Source organism: Phoca vitulina, unplaced genomic scaffold, assembly GCF_004348235.1.
Source record: "Phoca vitulina isolate PV1807 unplaced genomic scaffold, GSC_HSeal_1.0 scaffold38, whole genome shotgun sequence".
NCBI lineage: Eukaryota > Metazoa > Chordata > Mammalia > Carnivora > Phocidae > Phoca > Phoca vitulina.
The window spans coordinates 15,754,017-15,772,150 of NW_022589741.1; positions in this window are offsets into that span (position 1 = coordinate 15,754,017).

Sequence of the window (18,134 nt, forward strand, 5' to 3'; positions counted from 1 at the left end):
GTCCCTTTTTTTCCTCCACCACTTCCGTTTCATCTCTAAATGATCTAATATTAATGTTCTCGTCATTACAGTGTTCAGAAGAAAAGAACAGGTTTTGTCCACAGAGAGAGGGAGTTGAGAAATTAATATAATATTTGTTCAGGATTGATTTCAAGCTGTAATCCCTGCTGCCAGAGAGACCCATCTGTTTAAAACTATCAGACACTAATTACCCAGAGCTCAAACACAATAGCAGGATTGAGGAGCGATGTCCTGATACTCCCACACACACTTGCAATTTAGCATTGTTATTTATTAAGAGGAAAAAAAAATCTCTTCGTGAAGACGGATCCCCCATCCACTTGACTGGCAGAGGTTCCCAGAGGACCGAGCGCAGTAGGGAAGAAGCCCGCAGAATTTCTTGATCAAAGACTGCCAGGAATTGCATTCATCTGGCTATAAAGGCCAAATCCACTCCAAACTCTTGTCCTCTTGCCTCTCCAACCCAGTCGGACACCCCACAGAACCAAGTCTTTGGTGAGAGTTAATGAAGATACCATCACCCTCCAGGTAAACCAGGGTTGAAACCGCTGATTCATCTTTGAGTGCATTCTTTCTTTCATCCTCCTGAATAATCAGGTGCCAAGTCCCACAAAGTCTGCTTCTACCACTTCCCTCACATCTGACCCTGCTCCTTCATTTTCAAGGCTAACACCCAAGTTCTTGGACAGTATTCCAAGTCATAGGTGTCCAACTCCTGTCTCTATCTCCTTCCAGTTGATCTATGTTAAGCTCCATTGTTACCTGAGTGGGAGAACAGTGAGGGGGAGGGGGAGGAGGGAGAGAAGGCGGGGGAGGATGGAGAGGAGAAGTGAGAAGATGGAGAGGAAGAGAAGGAGGACAGGGAAGGATGGGGAAGAGAAGGGGGAGAAGGGGGTAGAGGAGGAAGAGGACCAAGAGGAGGAGGATGGAGAGGAGGAGGAGGGGGTAGACAGAGAGGAAGCAAAGGAGGATAGGGAGGAGGAGGTGAAGAATGGAGAGGAAGAGGGGGAGAAGGAAGAAGAGCAGGGAGAGGACAAAGAGGAGAAGGAAGATAGGGAAGAGGAGGGGAGAAAGGGTGGGAAGGAGGGAGAGGGAGGAGGGGGAGGAGGAGGGAGAGGATGGGGAGGAGGAGAGGGGAAGGGGGAGAAGGGCAGAGGAGGAGGAAGAGGAGGAGAGAAGCAGAAAATTGGCAGTAACATAGCTAATTAAGTCATTCACCTGTTCAAAAACCCTCAGTGGCCCCCCTGGGCCACCAAATAATTGGATATTTAACACCCTCCAAGCTCTGGCCTCAAGGCATTTCTAGCTTTCCTTCTTCCTACTCTTTTCATTCTGTGAATATATAATATGAAGTGGACCGTTCTAGTCCCCAGATTCACTGTGGATGTTCCTGTGTTCCCCCCTTTGTTAAATTCATTCTTACTCTATGGAAGGCCCGACCCTGCTCCCTATGCCCCCTCCTTCTCCAAGCCCTCCTTATCCCACAGCCAGACCTCTCTCCCTTCTCCTCTTCGTCACTGTAGGATTTTATTTGGGTCGTGCTTTACCATACCTATAATTTGCCTAATATCCGTGTGCATATCCCTGTTATACTGGTCCTAGTAGACTGGACCCTTCTTGAATTGCTGATCAGTATTCACGGAACTCCTGTTCTGTTCCAGACCCTGAGCAAAGTGCTGGGAAATAGCCATAAATGGAAGAGTTTCAGTTCTTTTATGAAGAGTACAGTGTGGGAAGATAGGCAGTAAATCACCCACGGATGTCACACACCACCACGAGGAGGAGCTCTGGGTCCTAACCAGGGGATGTACTAGCTGGGGTTGGGGGGTGTCTCCACGAAGAGGCAATGTTTAAGGTAAGGATTATCGAGGCAAAGAGAGGAGAAGAACCTTTTTGTTTCTATTTTTTATCTGGAAGAAACAAGTTGTATCCAGGCTTTTCTGAGATCACACACAGGGTCCAGAAAGCTCCCGCTGGAAGCAGCATAGAGCACTGGAAACCTAGTGGGGAGGCTAACATAAGAGCTCGGATGTGGGGTAATAATGACCTAACCTCGGCTGGGGAGGAGGGGTCAAGTGTAAGAGATACTGAGGAAGGAGAATCACCAGAACCTCATTTCCAACTTGCTATTGGTGGAAGAAGAGGAAAAAGTCCAGGTTTCTGGATTTGCGGTGGATAGCAGTGCCCCCATCCAGGAGAGGATGTGTCAATATGCGAAAGCCCACTGCAAGTAGGTCAGAAAAGGAGTGCCATTTTGGATATACTGAGTCTGAGATTCTGCAGATGTTAGGAAACTTTTAGCACTTTCATAGGATCTGCCATGGGATTATGTGAAACCACTTTATTGAAATATAATTGACATATAATAAACCGCACATATTCAAAATGGAGTTTGGTAAGTTTTGACCCAGACCTACACCCACGAAACCATCACCACAATCAAATAGTCAACATACCCATCACTCTAAAAGTTTCCTCCTGCCCACTGTAATGCCTCCTTCCTATCCCTCCCCACCTCTCCTCCCAGGCAACCACCGATCTGTTTTCTGCCACTATAGATTAATTTGTTTTTTTCCAAGATTTTATTTATTTATTTGTCAGATAAGAGAGAGAGAGAACAAGCAGGGGGTGCAGCAGGCAGAGGGAGAAGCAGGCACCCAGCTGAGCAAGGAGCCCGATGCAGGACTTGATCCCAGGACCCTGGGATCATGACCTGAGCCGAAGGCAGCTACTTAACGGACTGAGCCACCCAGGCATCCCTAGTTTGTGTTTTCTGGAGTTTTACGTAAATGAGAGCTTATAATACATACTCTTTCTTTGTGTGGCTTCTTTCATTCAGCATGATTATTTTGAGACTCTCCATGTTGTTCCATGTTTCATTAATTCATCCTTTTTTTTATCAATGAGTAATATTCCATCGATTGGATATACCGCAATTTGTTTATTCACTTACTGATGGGCATTTGGATTGTTTCCAGTTTGGAACTATTACAAAGCGAGCTGCCGTAAACATTCGTATACAAATCTTTCACCTGATTAAAAAACTATGCATTTCCCCTTCTCTTGAGTAAATGCTCATGCGCATGGCTGTAATCCCACAGTGGGATTCTGGCAAACCGCCCCCCCCCCCCCCCCCCCCCCCCAGTTCATGCAGGCTCCTCGGACAAAGGGCAGCGTCTCCCCTAAGACTGCCCTCGCATCAGATGCCAGTCACAAGTTTGGGGATCCCCAGGCCCCCTGTACTTCTGACCAATTGGCCGCAAACCCAGACATTCTTACAACTTCCTCAGCTTTGATCATTCACCAGACGACCTCACAGAACTCTAGAAAGCATAATACTTACAGTTTATGATAAAGGATGCAAAGCAGGGCCAGCCAAATGAAGAGACATACGGGAGGGGAGAGGGTCTGGGAGGGTCCCGAATGCAGAGCTTTCAGCCCCTTCCTTTCTGGAATCCAGATACATTGTCCTCCTAGCACATGGATGTCTTCACCAACCAGGAGGCTCCACTGAGCATTGGTGCCCACAATTTTTATTGGGGTTTCATAATGTAGAAAGGGCTGATTGCATCCTTGGCCATGTGACTGAACTCACTCTCCAAACCTCCTTCTCTCTCTGGAGGACATTCAGGCCAAGTCACATAGCTCCAAGCCCAACCGTCTAGTGACAAGAACCAGTCCCCATCCTGAGTCATCTTTTTAGCATACACTCAGGTGTGGTCCCAATAACAAATGTATTCCTTTCAAGGATTTAGAAGCTCCCTCCTGGGAACCAAGAATAAAGATCTGTCAAATTCTTTGTGTACAACAATGGTGTTCTATAGTCAATAAATCTTTGTTAAATGTATTAATGACTAAATTAATAAATGAAAACCTGCAAAAAAATGAATGACCAGGAATAACTCTTTTTCGTTGCATACGAATGAAAACCATCTCCAACTAATTAAGCAAAATGTTGGCTTGCAGAGTGGAAAATAACGAAGAGTGTTCAAAGAACAAAGGGCTGAAGGTATCCAACCACCAGGAGCCAGAATCAGGAACCGGGGCCATCAGAAATCTGCCTCCCTGCATCCAGATCTCATTTCCATTTGTCTATTCCATCAGCAGAAAGGCTTTCGGTCCCCTTGTGACAGGGAAAACAGCCTTCAAATGCCCTGAGGCATAGCCTTTTCTTTTGCTTTGGCAATCTCTTAGCACAAATATGTAAGTTTGAGGGAAGAACTCTAATGGGCCCTATTTGGGTCATGTACTCAATTCTTGGTCTGATCACGGTCCCAAGGGAGGAGGTGACAATCCAGGCAGGGGTCACTTGCCTGTCCCTGTGGCCTGCTGTGGTGATTGACACACCAGTGAGAACCGTGGGGACTGGCGGGTCCCCCAAGGGAGAGATGGCAAACAGATAAACATCAAATATGCACTATACTTTGTGTCTATGTTCTAAAGTCTAGAAAGTGCTTCCACATATATTATTCCACGTAATCCTCACAGTGGTTAGGTGAAGTAGGATTGCACTTCACAGATAAGGGACTGAGGTTTGGTGAGGTTTAAGTTCAACTGAAAAATCAAGCTGCAGCTGGGACATATCGATTCCCTGGCTCCTCAGCCCCGACCCCCAGCCCACCCAGAACACCTCCCATAACCTCGAAGGCTCCCTCTCAAACTCCTTGGTGATGAGCTTGCCAGGTCTGAAATGTGGAGGAAACCAGAAGAACAAATGGGAAACACCCAAACTGCAGCTTGAATTATTGCAATGTAAGCAAGGGCACTCTTTCCGACTCTTCTGACAAAGAAATCCGGGATTCTCTTTGGCAGTAGGATCTATTTTCACCTGGCGAGGGTGGTCCCGCAAGGACCGTGTGTGCTCTTTCCAGGGGCAGAGACATTGAACTCACCAGGGTCTGTTCCAGCTCTAACCTTTGAAGCTGGGATGGAAACCAAGCTTGTTTCTGGCTTTTGATCTGAAGAGAACATAGAGAGAGCTGCATCGCTATCCTTTGGGAAGCTGGCCCTGCCTCCATGGTCGTCAGGAAGCCGTGTAGTATGTCCATGTCAGGACCGACGACTCCTCTGGGAGACTATCAAATTAAGACCCGTCAGTCAGAAGGCCTAATGCTATTGATTAAAGAACAGAAGGCAAAATCTGGACTCCCTGGCCCTTGGCCGAACAGATTTATGTTCTCCCTGCCTCTAAATCTGGAGCTAGTACACACGTGTACTAGGCACTCGGCACTCAGACAATAAGCAGAGCCCTCTCCCCTTTTCCTGGAACATTTCTGCATCAGCCTCGGTGAGGGGCTTGTCCTGATTCCAGGGCTGTCTTTGTGGCCTGGTGTCCCGCGACTTTATGAACAGCCACAAATATCACACGCAAGAGACCCTACTCAATTAAAAGAATTTGCAATGTATTTCATAATTTCACTGTCTTTGCAACTTTGGCGCTCTTTGCATTGAGACAAACACCATGGACAGCTATTGAAATTGACCTGCTGGTCCAAACAATGGAACATTCTTCTTGACTGCCTGTCCAGCTCCCGTGTTTCCTCTGAAGGCACGGCTCTTGTGGGATGTGTGATGCCTTCCCTTGGTACATACAAAGCACTTATCACACAGCCCTGTGTATGTATGCATTTGTCTTCCCCAAGACTGTGAGTGCTTTGGGAAGAACGACCATGTTTTCTTATCTCAGCAGCCCCGCCCCTGCTTTGCCCTGTGACAGGCGGGGCTGGAAAATCAGCAAGTTGTTCAATGAAGAATTCAGTGAATGGATAAATGGGTTACTTGAGCAGATCAGGGCCTTTCCTCACTTTGAAATCTCTGTGGCCACCGCTCACAGGTTGGAGAACATTGATCAGAATCTCAGCCTAGAGCAACTAGTATGGGGGTCTCAGCATCCATTGACCAGTAAGCCCACAAGCTACCTGTGCTCTCTCTGAGAAACTATCTCCATTCCCACCACCTCTGGGGATTGTGCACGATGAAACAGAGATGCTAACAGGGAAACAGCCATTTCTGGGGCCTGCACCGAAGACGGAGGTGAGATGGAGTGATGTGGATAGAAGCCACAAAGGACGAAGGGACAACTGCCCGCAAAGCCTCACCTGCCAGACTCCTGGCCCTGGGGACAAGGGCAGCGAGACAGAACACAGCCTGCCTGGTCACTTCTAAGGGTAACTCCTAAAACTGCAGAGGGCAGGATTTAGGTTACACCGATTCATTTGCACAGCAAGACCCCAGAAGTGGGGAGGTGGGGGCAGACGGAGAATAGAATTTCCTTTTCTTCAGTTCTTGGAAAAAGCTGTGACTTCTGCCACACCGTCACTCTCCCCAACCCAGGCAGAGAAGCCAGGGCTCAGTCCTGCCTGCAGGCAAGGGGAAGAGATTGGAATCGCCACCAGCAGAGAGAGGGGGTTGTGGGAATAGCCTGGCATTCAGTCGCCAGCATGCCGGGTGGCCACCGGGACAGCGTGGGGGGCTTCTCCAAGCCCCCATTCCAGGCTCAGCAGTGTCATAATTAGAGGGCTCTCCTTCCTGACCTGAACAGAAGCGAGTGTACCCAGAGAGGCCCAGTCTTACCTGGAGGGAGGTGGGGGGGCTGCTGCTGGCTGTGATCCTTCCTCCCCTCCCAGTGGGTGTGAGGCTGGTGGGTGTGAGGCCGAGCCAGGTGCAGGAAGCAGCTGAATTAAACAATGTCACAGGGGTGGGAGGAGGGAGGGAGGGACGGTGGCGCTACAAGGAAATGCTCATTCTGACAAAAGGAAATCAAAGCCCCAGTGATCCCACAGGGAGGAAAGGTGAGCTGGAGGGAAATGAAATGGAAAATAGCAACAAATTGGAAATCAGGCACAGGGGTGGAGGGAGGGAACGCGGAGGCTCTCAAGCGGGGAGGCAGCTCCCTAAAGGGCTGGGCTTTCTGGAGAGGACCTGAGACCCCAACAGGTGGGAATCGCATTTCCCTGGACTCAAAGGGAGCCCAGAGTCTGCCGCTGTTGCCCAGAAGAGGGGGCCCACGCGGAGGCACCTCTGGGCCTGGCAGTCCTCCCGCTGTTCCATGCGGAAGTCAACTTAGCAGTCACCTCGCAAAGCTGGTGCAGTCTATTGCAAAGAAGAATCTCCTGGGAAGGCGAAGGGCCTCCTGGGTACCCTTGAGAACATTCCCGATCTTGACTTCACTTCAGGGAAAGCGCTGGTAGCCAGAAACATCTGTACAGGTGCACAAAGAAGCCCGCGTGCAGTGTGGGCTCCACCAAGTTCCGCATCCACATGGTCCCCTGGCCTTGGCAGGTCCCCTGGGGCTTGAGCATCCTTACTAGAAGGTTTTTATAGGCACAGGGCTCCTCTGACAAGGCCTCCTTCCAGGGTCCCGGAGCCACCTGCGGATGGCCCAGCTCCCTCTCTAATCTCCTGTTCCCCCCAGCATGGCCTCCCAGCTTCCTCTGTGCCTGAGTCTCTGGCTCCTGCCTCCTGCACTGGGAAGGGCCCTCCTCCAGCATGTTGTCCCTGCTTCCTCCAAAAACCTTGGCAAGGGGCCACTGGGTGCTTCCTCCACGGCACTGCTCTGGGTGCCCTGTGCCTGTCACTTGGTCTCTCTCTCCTGTTTCTTCGAGCCTGCCTTAACCCGAGAGGCCCTTATAGCCAGCTCAGTCTCTTCCTTCCATGACCTCCCTCCCCTCTAAGCCTGGGGTTCAGGCCCAGAGTGAGTGCCCCACCAGCTGATGACTGGCTCCCCGGGGTCTGAACACCACCAGCAGGATCAGATTTGCAGGGCTAACTTGCTTTGGGGACAGCAGTTATGATGTCACTCTTATAAACCAACATGCTGGCCTCAGGGTCGTTCATGAGACCTGCGAAGTCACCTGGAAGGAAGGAGTCTGAACTGAGATGGATTTCCAGTGTTCATTTCCAGTCAAAAGGACTTAAAACTCTGTGTGAGAAGAGCCATTTAAGGAGCTAGGGCTGTTCTCCTGGAGGAGGTTTATGTGCTAACACCTTCCAGTGTGAGCCAGGCTGTCATGGAACCGAGATTAGACTCCATCCTTGTGCTTCAGAGGGTAGAACCAGAGCTGGGATGGCGTGGTGGGGGGTACCAACTCAGTGTGGACAGACTTCAGCTCAATGGTTGGAAAAGCCATTAGAACTTTTCAGGCCACCCTGAGCCTGAAAACATACTGATGTTGTTTTCAAGCGGGGAGGCAGCTCCCTAAAGGGAGCTGTTGCCAGAAGGTTACAAGTGCAGTGATGACCAACTTGTAGAGAAGGTGTAACTGTGGAATGGGGAGAAGGGTAGGCAGTTGGCAGAGAGGGAGAGGAAAAGGGACTTTCAAAGTCTTTTCAGCCCTGGACCATCTGACCATTACTATAGGACAATGGCTTCAAACAACAAAGGACTTCAAAGGCCTCCAGAAACAATGGTCCTAATCACGCATCATAAACTCCAGAGGTCATCTTCTACCACCTCCCTGTCCTAGGTGGTCCCGTCCAGCTTTGAGTGTATCAGGGCACAGGTGGGATTTCTGCGGGGGACAGTGGGAGGCTTGGTGACAGCAGGCGGAGAGGAGGCGAGCTCCCGGGCCGGGCACCGAGCTAGGGAAATCTTGCTGAGGGCCCTGTCCTCCGCCATGAATGGGTAACAGCCCACAGATGTCCTCTTCGGGCTGGAGGGAGCTCGGCTCAGCTGGTGGCCGGGAGACAAGTGTCCCTCCATTGTAGAGCTGCCTCCCCAGCTGCTGACAAAGGCGAGTTTGCAGACAGACTGAACCTACAGACGGATGAAAGTCGCTCGGAGACAAACACACACACACTCACAGAATTTCCTGAGCTTCAGCTGTTTGGAAGCTCCTGTCATAGACGCACCTCCAGAAAAGAGAAAGGAGATGAGCGGGAAGCGGCAGCTGCCGATAAAGGCTGGGGAAGTTTCCCCGGGGCTGGGACTCCTCTAGAATTCTCCTCCTTCATCATGGAAGCTTCCTTTCATGGGAATTGGGGAGTGGTGTGATTCATGATTGCTGTGCCTTCACTCCTCCAGGAGCAAGACGCTGGCTCTCTATGGAGATTTTCCCAGAACCCTCTGGGGGGCTAGCTTGTGCTGGCTAATGGGACCTGGGATGCCAACCCTCAGCCTTGGAAGCATCTGGTGAGCCTCCCCCTTTCTGTACAGGTGGTTGGCGTCCTATGGGCACAACGACAAGAGCTCAGAGCAGGTCCCGGGCCAAATTGTCCTCCCGATGGTAGGACAAGGAGATTAACTGGGCTGAGGCCCCATTGCCCGAGTCTGTGCTGCTGCTTAACTCTTGCTAGCTGATCCTTCAGACTCTGCTCTGCTGTCACCTCCTTGGCCCTGAGCCCCACGCCTGGTTGAGACACCACCTCTTTGTCCTCATCACCCGGACTTGCCTTTCCCTCTGCAAAGCACAGAATATAGTGTTTACTGTTCTACCTCACCCAGGAGACTCGGAGATCCTCCAGGGGCCTCTGCAGGGTCTGTTAAATGGAGTGAGTCTGCACCCAAGATTATAAATGGCTCAAGAGCAGAGCAGGGCGGGGACGAGGGTGAACAAGTGAGGCGCCCACTCTGGGGCTCCCCCAAGCCAGGTCGGCACCTGAGAGTGGATGCTTCCCTGTAATGCCTGGGCTCACTCAGCTCTTGGCCCTGGGGCGCAGAAAAGGAACGAATATTCACTGCTAAGAACCGACCCCATAGAGACAATATGTTATTTCACGTACTCCTCAGAGCAGCTACAGAAGATAGGTGCTGGCCTCTCCGAGGAAGCATGAAGCACTGGAGGCTGGGTATAGCCTTGGACCTTGCTGCTGGTCCCAGAGCTATGATAGAAGCCGAGCCTGAGCCCCCAAGTGTTCCGAATGCCGAGGTCCATGCTCTTTGCAAGAACCCCACTGCCTCCAGAAACCATGAGCAGTTGCTGCCCCAGGTCACGTCAGAGCAGCTCTGAAGGGGAGTCTCTGGGGCTTTAGAGGTCCCGGCTAATCCCTGAGGGGACAGACGCCTACCACTCCAGACTTGACGGGAGCGAGGGTCGCTCTGGCCAGTGCCCCCCAATCCTGACTCAGTAGTTCCGGCAGGGGCCTGGGCTCTCTGTGTGAACCAGGCTCCCCAGGAGATTCCAGTGCCCGCCTGCAGGGGAGGCCCCGTCCACAGCACCTCCTCACTGCCTCTGAGCCACAAGTCCTTGCTTGGGTCTGCCCTCATCTGCGAGCCGTGAAATGCACAGCCTCCCCTCTCATCCAGGCCTCCGTGGAGACCCTCTGCAGGCGCTTCCTGTCCGGGGCTGTCCAGGCTGCTAGCTCGCACTGCTGCTCAGGTGGGACCCTGGGGGTGGGGGGTGCGCGGGGGGGGGGGGGACATTTGTTTTGCCCGTTGCCACAGGCTGAAGGAGCAGCCCCTGGAGGGGGCCAGGTACTACGGGGACCCTGCCCAGACTCAGAGAGCTGAGCCACGGGTAAGCATGGAGATCCATCAGCAGCACTACTGGGCCTGGATGGTTCTGCATCCTTGGCCCCACCACTCTGGCTTCTGCCTTCACTGCTGTGCTCCCTTTCCACCAGGGATGGCCACGGAGAAGTGGGAGCAGACAGGGGGTAACAGGATGCACCGAGGAGACCACTGAAGGGGTGCAGGGGCTCTTGGCAGCCTGAGCAGGTCCCGTGAGCTCCCGAAAGCTGGGCCCCGGCAGTGGCAGAGACCAGCCTTGCTCCAGGTTTCCAGAGAGAAGAAAGCATCCAGCGCTCAGGATGGATTCCAGGCGGTGCGATCAGCAGGTGGCCCAACTTGGAGCCAAACCATCTCCCCTGATGGAGCAACCAGAGGCCCACCAGGAGAGGATTTTCCGACCCCTCCCAGCCATCACTACCTTCGTTACCTCTCCCCTGCCTGAAGTCCTGGGGTAACAGTCCTCCATGGACCGCCCTGCCCCCCACAGGCTGCCTCCAGCCCAAACTACAGAACTTCGAACTTCGCATATTTACCTTCCAAGGCACAGTGGTGAGAAGCCACAGGGTGCCGTGAAGGGGGAGCTCGGTACCACACAGCGACTCCAGGCCCCTGCCAGAGCTGAGTCGGGATTGGGGGGCACTGGCCAGAGCGACCACCTGCCCACAGCCCTGCACTTACTGAGTTGAGAACCAGCCCCTCAGCCTGGCTTTCCCGGGAATCCATGGTCTGGCCCAGCCTTCTTCCACCTTGTCTGTCCCCAGGTCTCCTGGAGGAGTCTCTGCTGCCCCTTCGACCCACCCCTCATTTCCCTATCTTCCACCCTCTTCTTCTGGACACCCCAGTCACCTGCGCCCACCTCCCCTTGGTTCTATTCTTCACCCGCTAACATCTGACTGATCTTGAAGATCCATGTCAAGTGCTACCCACCTTCCCCTTCTCCTGTGCCCTAAGCCTTTGACCTCCCAGAGCTCTCGGCCTGGTGCTTGCCATGGCATTTGCATCAACCCCCCTCCACCCCGCCCCCCCAGACACCCCAAGCTAATCTATAAGGTCCTCGAGGGCAGAGAGCCCCCCATCCTCACTGCTGTGCTCCCCGCTGCCCACCTGACCCCTTCTACTCCAACAGTGCCTTCAACAACAGAGGCTCTTCCTTTCGCTGACCTTTGTAGACAGGAAGTTCTGCCTTATGTCTAGCCTAATTCTGCCCTGCCTGTGGTTCATTTTCATTCCTCAGTGGAGATGGAAAACAGTGGATGATCTTTCCCTAAATAATAACGCTTCTTAGGCTTTAAGGCTATTATTAAATCACCTTTGAGCCACTTTCCTTCTCCAGGCTAAATAATTCCAGTTCTTTTCATGTTCCTTCAGAATGTTACCCCCCCCGCCGCCCTATTATTAGCTTGGCAACACTTCTGAATCGGCCCCAGCTTCTCTACACCTGGAATGAAGAAGGCATTCAAGAGGGTAACAGAAAGAACTGAATTGAGGGCCTACTATGTGCCAGGGGCTACCTTCTCCCCCGCCCACACACACACTAAATATCTTCCTAGCTGTAATGAGGTAGCTGCTCCTCACCCCATTCTATAGATGAGGAAACAGAGACTCGCTATGGTAGGCACGGTTTCTCAATCTAGGCACTATTAACATTTGGGGTCCCACCATTCTCTGTTGTGGGGGCTGTCCTGTGCACTACAGGATGTTTATTTAGCAGTATCCCTGGCCTCTACCCCATGATGCCAATAGCAAAATCACACTCCCAATTGGGACAATCAAAAATGTCTCTGGAGGGGCGGCTGGGTGACTCAGTTTGCTAAGCGTCCGATTTTGGCTCAGGTCATGATCCCAGGACCCTGGGATCAAGCCCCATGTCGGGCTCCCTGCTGAGCAGAGAGCCTGCTTCTCCCTCTCCCCCTACTCATGTTCTCTCGCTCTCTCTCTCTCTCTCTCAAATAAATAAGTAAAATCTTTAAAAAATGCCTCAAGACATTATCAAGTGTCCTTAGGGGGACAAAAATCACCCCTTTTTGAAAACTACTGCATTAGGGGGACTTCCCAGAGATCACTCAACTCCTAAGTAACAGACACTAACCTCAGCTCTGTCAACTTCAAAGACTTTTCTTTCTTTCTACTACCTCCTTACAACCTCCTAAGACAGAGTCTCACCCGGGAAAATTATGGGAGAATATCATTATGTTTTCTGCTTTATCACTCCCTACCCTAACATTTAGTTCTCTCTCTGGGATCAACCAATAGATTACTTTGCTCCAGGCCTAACTAACCCCACACTCTCCAAGTTTACCTATCCTCAATTTGAAAACATTAGCTTGGGTCCACTGTGACCACAGGAACTTTATTAATGTTCAGTCAATTTCTTTGTACCATTCATTTCAGTCCCACTGCAGGCACCTGGAGGCAAACAGCAAACTCCTCCCACTCCCCCAAGAGCCAAAGGTCTAACCTAGGGACTGGCCGTACACAGGAGCCGTTCCAACACTTTACTGGGAAAGGCACACACCATTCTTGCACCAGCCCTAAGCAGGCATTTGGAAAGTAGGAACACCAAGTCCACCGAGCAGTTGCTTAGACTGGAGATTCCAAGTCATTATAAATGAGACGTGACGTCTGGGATTTATTTGGACTGCAAATTGTGACAGGGACATGCGTGCTGATGGGAGGCGGCGTCACGCGAGCAGGGGTCTGCATGCTGCACTTGCCATTTCTGTGCTCCAGACCAGCCCAGGGGCCCACGCTCTGCTCTGAGGCAGGTTCCCCGCTCCAGGTTTTACCTCCTCTCTTCCAGGTGCCAGAGGTGGGGGAAAATGCCAGGCTTGTACACAGCGAACTTTTCCCTCGTTCTCCTGGGCGTTCACAGGAAGCCAGGCCCAGCCTTCCTGTAGCCCCTTCTTTTCCCTCCATCTGTCAAAATCAGACTTCTGCTCCAAGACCCATTCCAGCACCGCCCTCCAGCCCCTGTCTTTCAACCCCGCCAAACCAGTCTGCCGGTCTCACCCAAACATACAGTTTCCCCCGAACGTTCCTTTTCTCATCCATTCTCTCAACAGAGACCTTCTGAGAATCTTCTCTGTCCAAGCACCATTCTAGACACTGGGAATACAGCAGCTTGCAAAACAGACAAAAATCCCTGCCCTCATTCTTGGGGGGAAAAGTTGACATTCTGGAGTTATTATTTCTACCTGGGTGCTTTGGCCTCATCCACCCCCTCTGAAACCTTAAAAACCCAACCCTTCCTTCAGCCATAGGTCTGACCTCACCTCCTCCATGAAGCCCTCCCTCTTCATCCCAGGCAATGTCACTCCTCATTCTGGACTTCTGTTGTCTTTCCTGTATGAGCCATGCTCACAGTGTCTGCATGTAGGCATCACACATTGCCTTTTATTATCTGTGTGTGTTTTGTCTCCCAACTATATGTAAGCTCCCCGGAGGGCAGGAAACAGGTCTGTTTTATCTCTGTAGCCTTGCAGCACCCAGCAGAGCAGCCTGTGGAGGGAAATGGCATATTAGAAAAATAATAATAACTAGTATTGATGCATGCTTACAAAGGACCAACTGTTGTCCTAAGGACTTAATAAGTATCAGCTCATTTGATCCTGACAACAGGCCTACAGGGGTGGGGGGGGGGGGCTCGCGCAGGGGTAGGAACACAGGTGGAGGGGGCGGTGGCCGAAGCGGCAGAATAGAAAATACTGCGTGCCAGGAAGAGGTGGTGGCAGGACATGGGCTTCGGAGCAGGACCTGGACTGAAGTCCTGGCTCCGTCACCTCCCAGCTGGGTGACCTTGGCCAGGTGACTTCTCTTGTCTTGGCTCCTGTGTCCTCTCCAATGATGGGATGGCGACAGCATCCACGTCATAGAAGCGCATGACAATGACATGAACTAGTGCAGGTGGCACGCCCCAAGCACAGCGCCTGACCCCCCCCCAGAAGCACTCAACGCACGTGCCTGCTATTAGTATTGGCCTTATCGTCGTTGTTACTCCCCCTTCGGAAAATTGCTCACACCTGCTTCCTGTCCCATGGCTGCCCCAGCTCCCTGTTCCCGCTACACACACACACACACACACACACACACACACACACACACACACACACACACACCCTCCTTCCCACATCCTCGACCGAGCAGAGGAATCCTTGAGTGCAATATACCGAGAAGAGCCTCTTCAGTTGCCACCTTATTCCTCCCCTCCCAACAAAGGAGCCCTGAAACAAATAAATCCCAGACGTCACGTCTCATTTATAATGACCCAGGCCCCTGGGGCCAGAGAGGGGGCGGGAGCTCTCCCTGGGCGTTGCCAGAGCATCGAGGACTCAGAAATCCAAGAAGGCAAGGGGACAGCCCGGGAAGCCAGCTGCCAGGGAGATGCCACCACCTCTTCCTCAGCCACTACGGACATCTGGACATCGGCTGGCTGCTTGCACGAGAAGGCTCGTGCTGCTGCAAAGAAACACCAGCGGGCTCCAAATGTGGGCGTAAAACAATCTCCTGGGGGAAGCAGCTCTATTTATGTTGGCTATTCGTGCTAAGGGCCCGGTCACCCATTGTCTCTGTGGGTTGTGTGGCTCCGCAGCCCATGACCTTTGATCACTCCGTGTTTTGCAGGGTACCAGGAGCGCTAAACCCTCCACGTGGCTCATACTGTATGGCGGCCTCCTTCTCCCTGGCTTTCATCTATGCATCCCTCCATTTCTGCCTATGGCAGCGAAGCATCAATTATATACTCCAATTATGTGATTATACATATTTTCACTAATTAATAATAATTCTTGCTACTCATCCTGCCAACTCCTGTTGGAAGACCTCAGAGGCCATTCGAGAGGAGAACTCAAAGCTTTGACACCAAGGAACGAATGAGCAAGGCCTGTGGAACTTCTGGGATGAAAGGGAAACTGAGTCACCATGAGGCACCTCCTCCAAGTCTGTGAGAGAAGGGACCACTGATTCTAAGACTTGGTTTTGTCTGGGTAGATTATTTACCCCAACGTACGGGACTGCTGGATGGTACTACTGCCTAGAGAAGTGGCAGGAAGAAGAAAGTAGTTTGGCCCAGGGGTGGTACTTTGTGGGTGTCACATTGGCTGACGTTCAGGTTAAAAGTCTCTCCTATTTACAGAAATCTGGATTTTTTTGGTTACATATCATACTGTGTCCTCCCCTCCGGAGACTTATTAATACGCTGTGAGGGAAGTTATTTCATGATCTGGACAAGAGCTTTGCTATATTTCCCAGGATCATATTTCAGATCAAGATGGCCCTGGGAGATCACCAGGTGCCGCCTCCTTGTTCTTCACAGAAAAAGCTTGAAGCCCAAGCCAATAAAAACTACAAGTATACCTCAACATCTCATCCATTGTCAAATTTAATTATCGAAGCAACACTGTGAGGTAAATTTTACTATCCCCAGATTACGGAGAAAGCTGGGGTCTTACAGACTTGGCCCAAGGTCCCACTGCTTCTAAGTGACAGAGCTGTGACTAAAACCAGGTTCCAGTACATTCCAAAACCAATGACTTTTTCACTGTGTCATGTTGATAACACAGCCAATTAGTGGCAGAAGACTCGAGCACTGTGATGCATATGACAAATCCATGAGCTCTTGGAATAGAAGAGAAGCCAAACTGACAAAGAGAACAAGACATTCCATCCTTAAGCTGAGTCTTCCTGAAGCCAAATTTCATTTTGATTGGTACAGCCAGACAGCAGTCCTAGTCATTGAAAAAAAAAATCAATCAAAGCAGTTTGCAGACTGAACAGACTGATCCGTATAAGGGACCTGATGAGTTTGGGTCCTACGGTACATCCAGGCCGAGTTAAAGCCTTGAGTGATGTCCGGCTTAGATCTGCACTTCCTTCAGAGACAACCTCACAGGACTGAGTCCCACCACCAGTGTGCCGTGGCCCAGCTCCCCTATTGCCCAGCTGCCTGGGGCCCGGACCAGCGGGGAGAGCTGGGCATGGTGGTCCCTCAGCCCTGCCCCCAGCCACAGTGGGGAAACCAAGGGTCAGGACCTTGTTCCTAGTGACTGCGGCCAAGAGCAGAGTTGGCTTCAGTGGACTTGGAAGTCAGAACTTACACCCAGGAACAAGAAAACCTAACAAAAGGAGGTGAAGCTCTGGGTCAGCCACTCCTCTCAGCAACCCTCCAACCCCACAGGTTGGGCAGGGGATCCCAACAGAGAGGGGGCCAGTAGTCAAGCACTGAACCATCCCCATCACAGAAAAGGGTCTGAGGCCCTGGCCCCTGCCCCAGCTGCTTCGTTCTGGGAAAACGACAAAACCCCAGCATTCCACTTCCTGATGGGAGGTCGTCTCCCTCTCATACCTACATCTTTTTATCAATTCCTCTCATAGAACTGATTTGCTGTACCATGAATGAATTTTCTGTATGATCTTCTATTGCCTCTATTAGAGGTTGAGAGAGTTGGTATCAAGGTGCTATTATGTACACATAGCTAAATGAATGGCCAATAAGTACATGAAAAGATGTTCAACATCTTTAGTCATCAGGGAAATGCAAAATAAAATCATAATTAGATACCACTACACTTCCATTAGAATGACTGAAATCTAAAAGAATGAAATGCTGAGTGTTGCAAGGATATGGGACACCACACAGCCCCACGCAGTGGGCTCTCATCCATTACTGGTGGGAGTGTGAAATAGGACAACGCCCGTGTTGGGGAAATAGACAGTTTCTTAAAAAGACAAACACACAGTTACCCATACACTAGACCCAACATACACTGAACCCAACATACACTAGATCCAACCATTCCACTTCTAGGTATTTACCCAAGAGAAATAAACATGTCTACACAAAGACCAGTAATGTACATTCATAGCAGACTGATATGTAATATCAAAAACTAAAAACAACCCAAATATCCATCAACAGGTAAAGAGATAAACAAACCATAGTTGTAGTTATACAATCAGCGGAATATTGCTCAGGGAAAAGAAAAGGAAGGAACTGCTCACACATTCAACACAATGGATGCATCTCGAAAAAAATTATGCTGAGTGAAATAAGGCAGATAAAAAGAGTACACAGTATACGCTTCCATTTATATGAAACTCTAGAAGAGAGAAATCTCAGCTAGGGTGACAAGAAAGCAAATCAGTGATTGCCTGGGACCTTGAGTGGTAGGAGATCGGACAGAAAGGAGCACAGGGGAACTTTGGGATAGTGGATATATTCATGTCATGATCGTGGTTGTGCTTATGAGAAGGGGGTGCATCTGCCAGAACTCACTGAGCTTTACATGCTCAAAATAGGCCTATAACTTCTACCTCAATAAAGCTGCAGAAAGGCCATGTACAAGATTATTATGAACAACCTTAAGTTTGGATTTAACACCTTTAAGTTAAGAATATTTAAATCTAACCCAAACTTAAATACATTTTTTTTTTTAAGATTTTATTTCTTTATTTGACAGAGAGAGACACAGCGAGAGAGGGAACACAAGCAGGGGGAGAGGGAGAGGGAGAAGCAGGCTTCCCACCAAGCAGGGAGCTCGATATGGGGCCCGATCCCAGGACCCTGGGATGATGACCTGAGCCGAAGGCAGACACTTAATGACTGAGCCACCCAGGCGCCCCTAACCCAAACTTAGAATAAAAAGAACAAATGTCAAATGTTCAAAGAAGA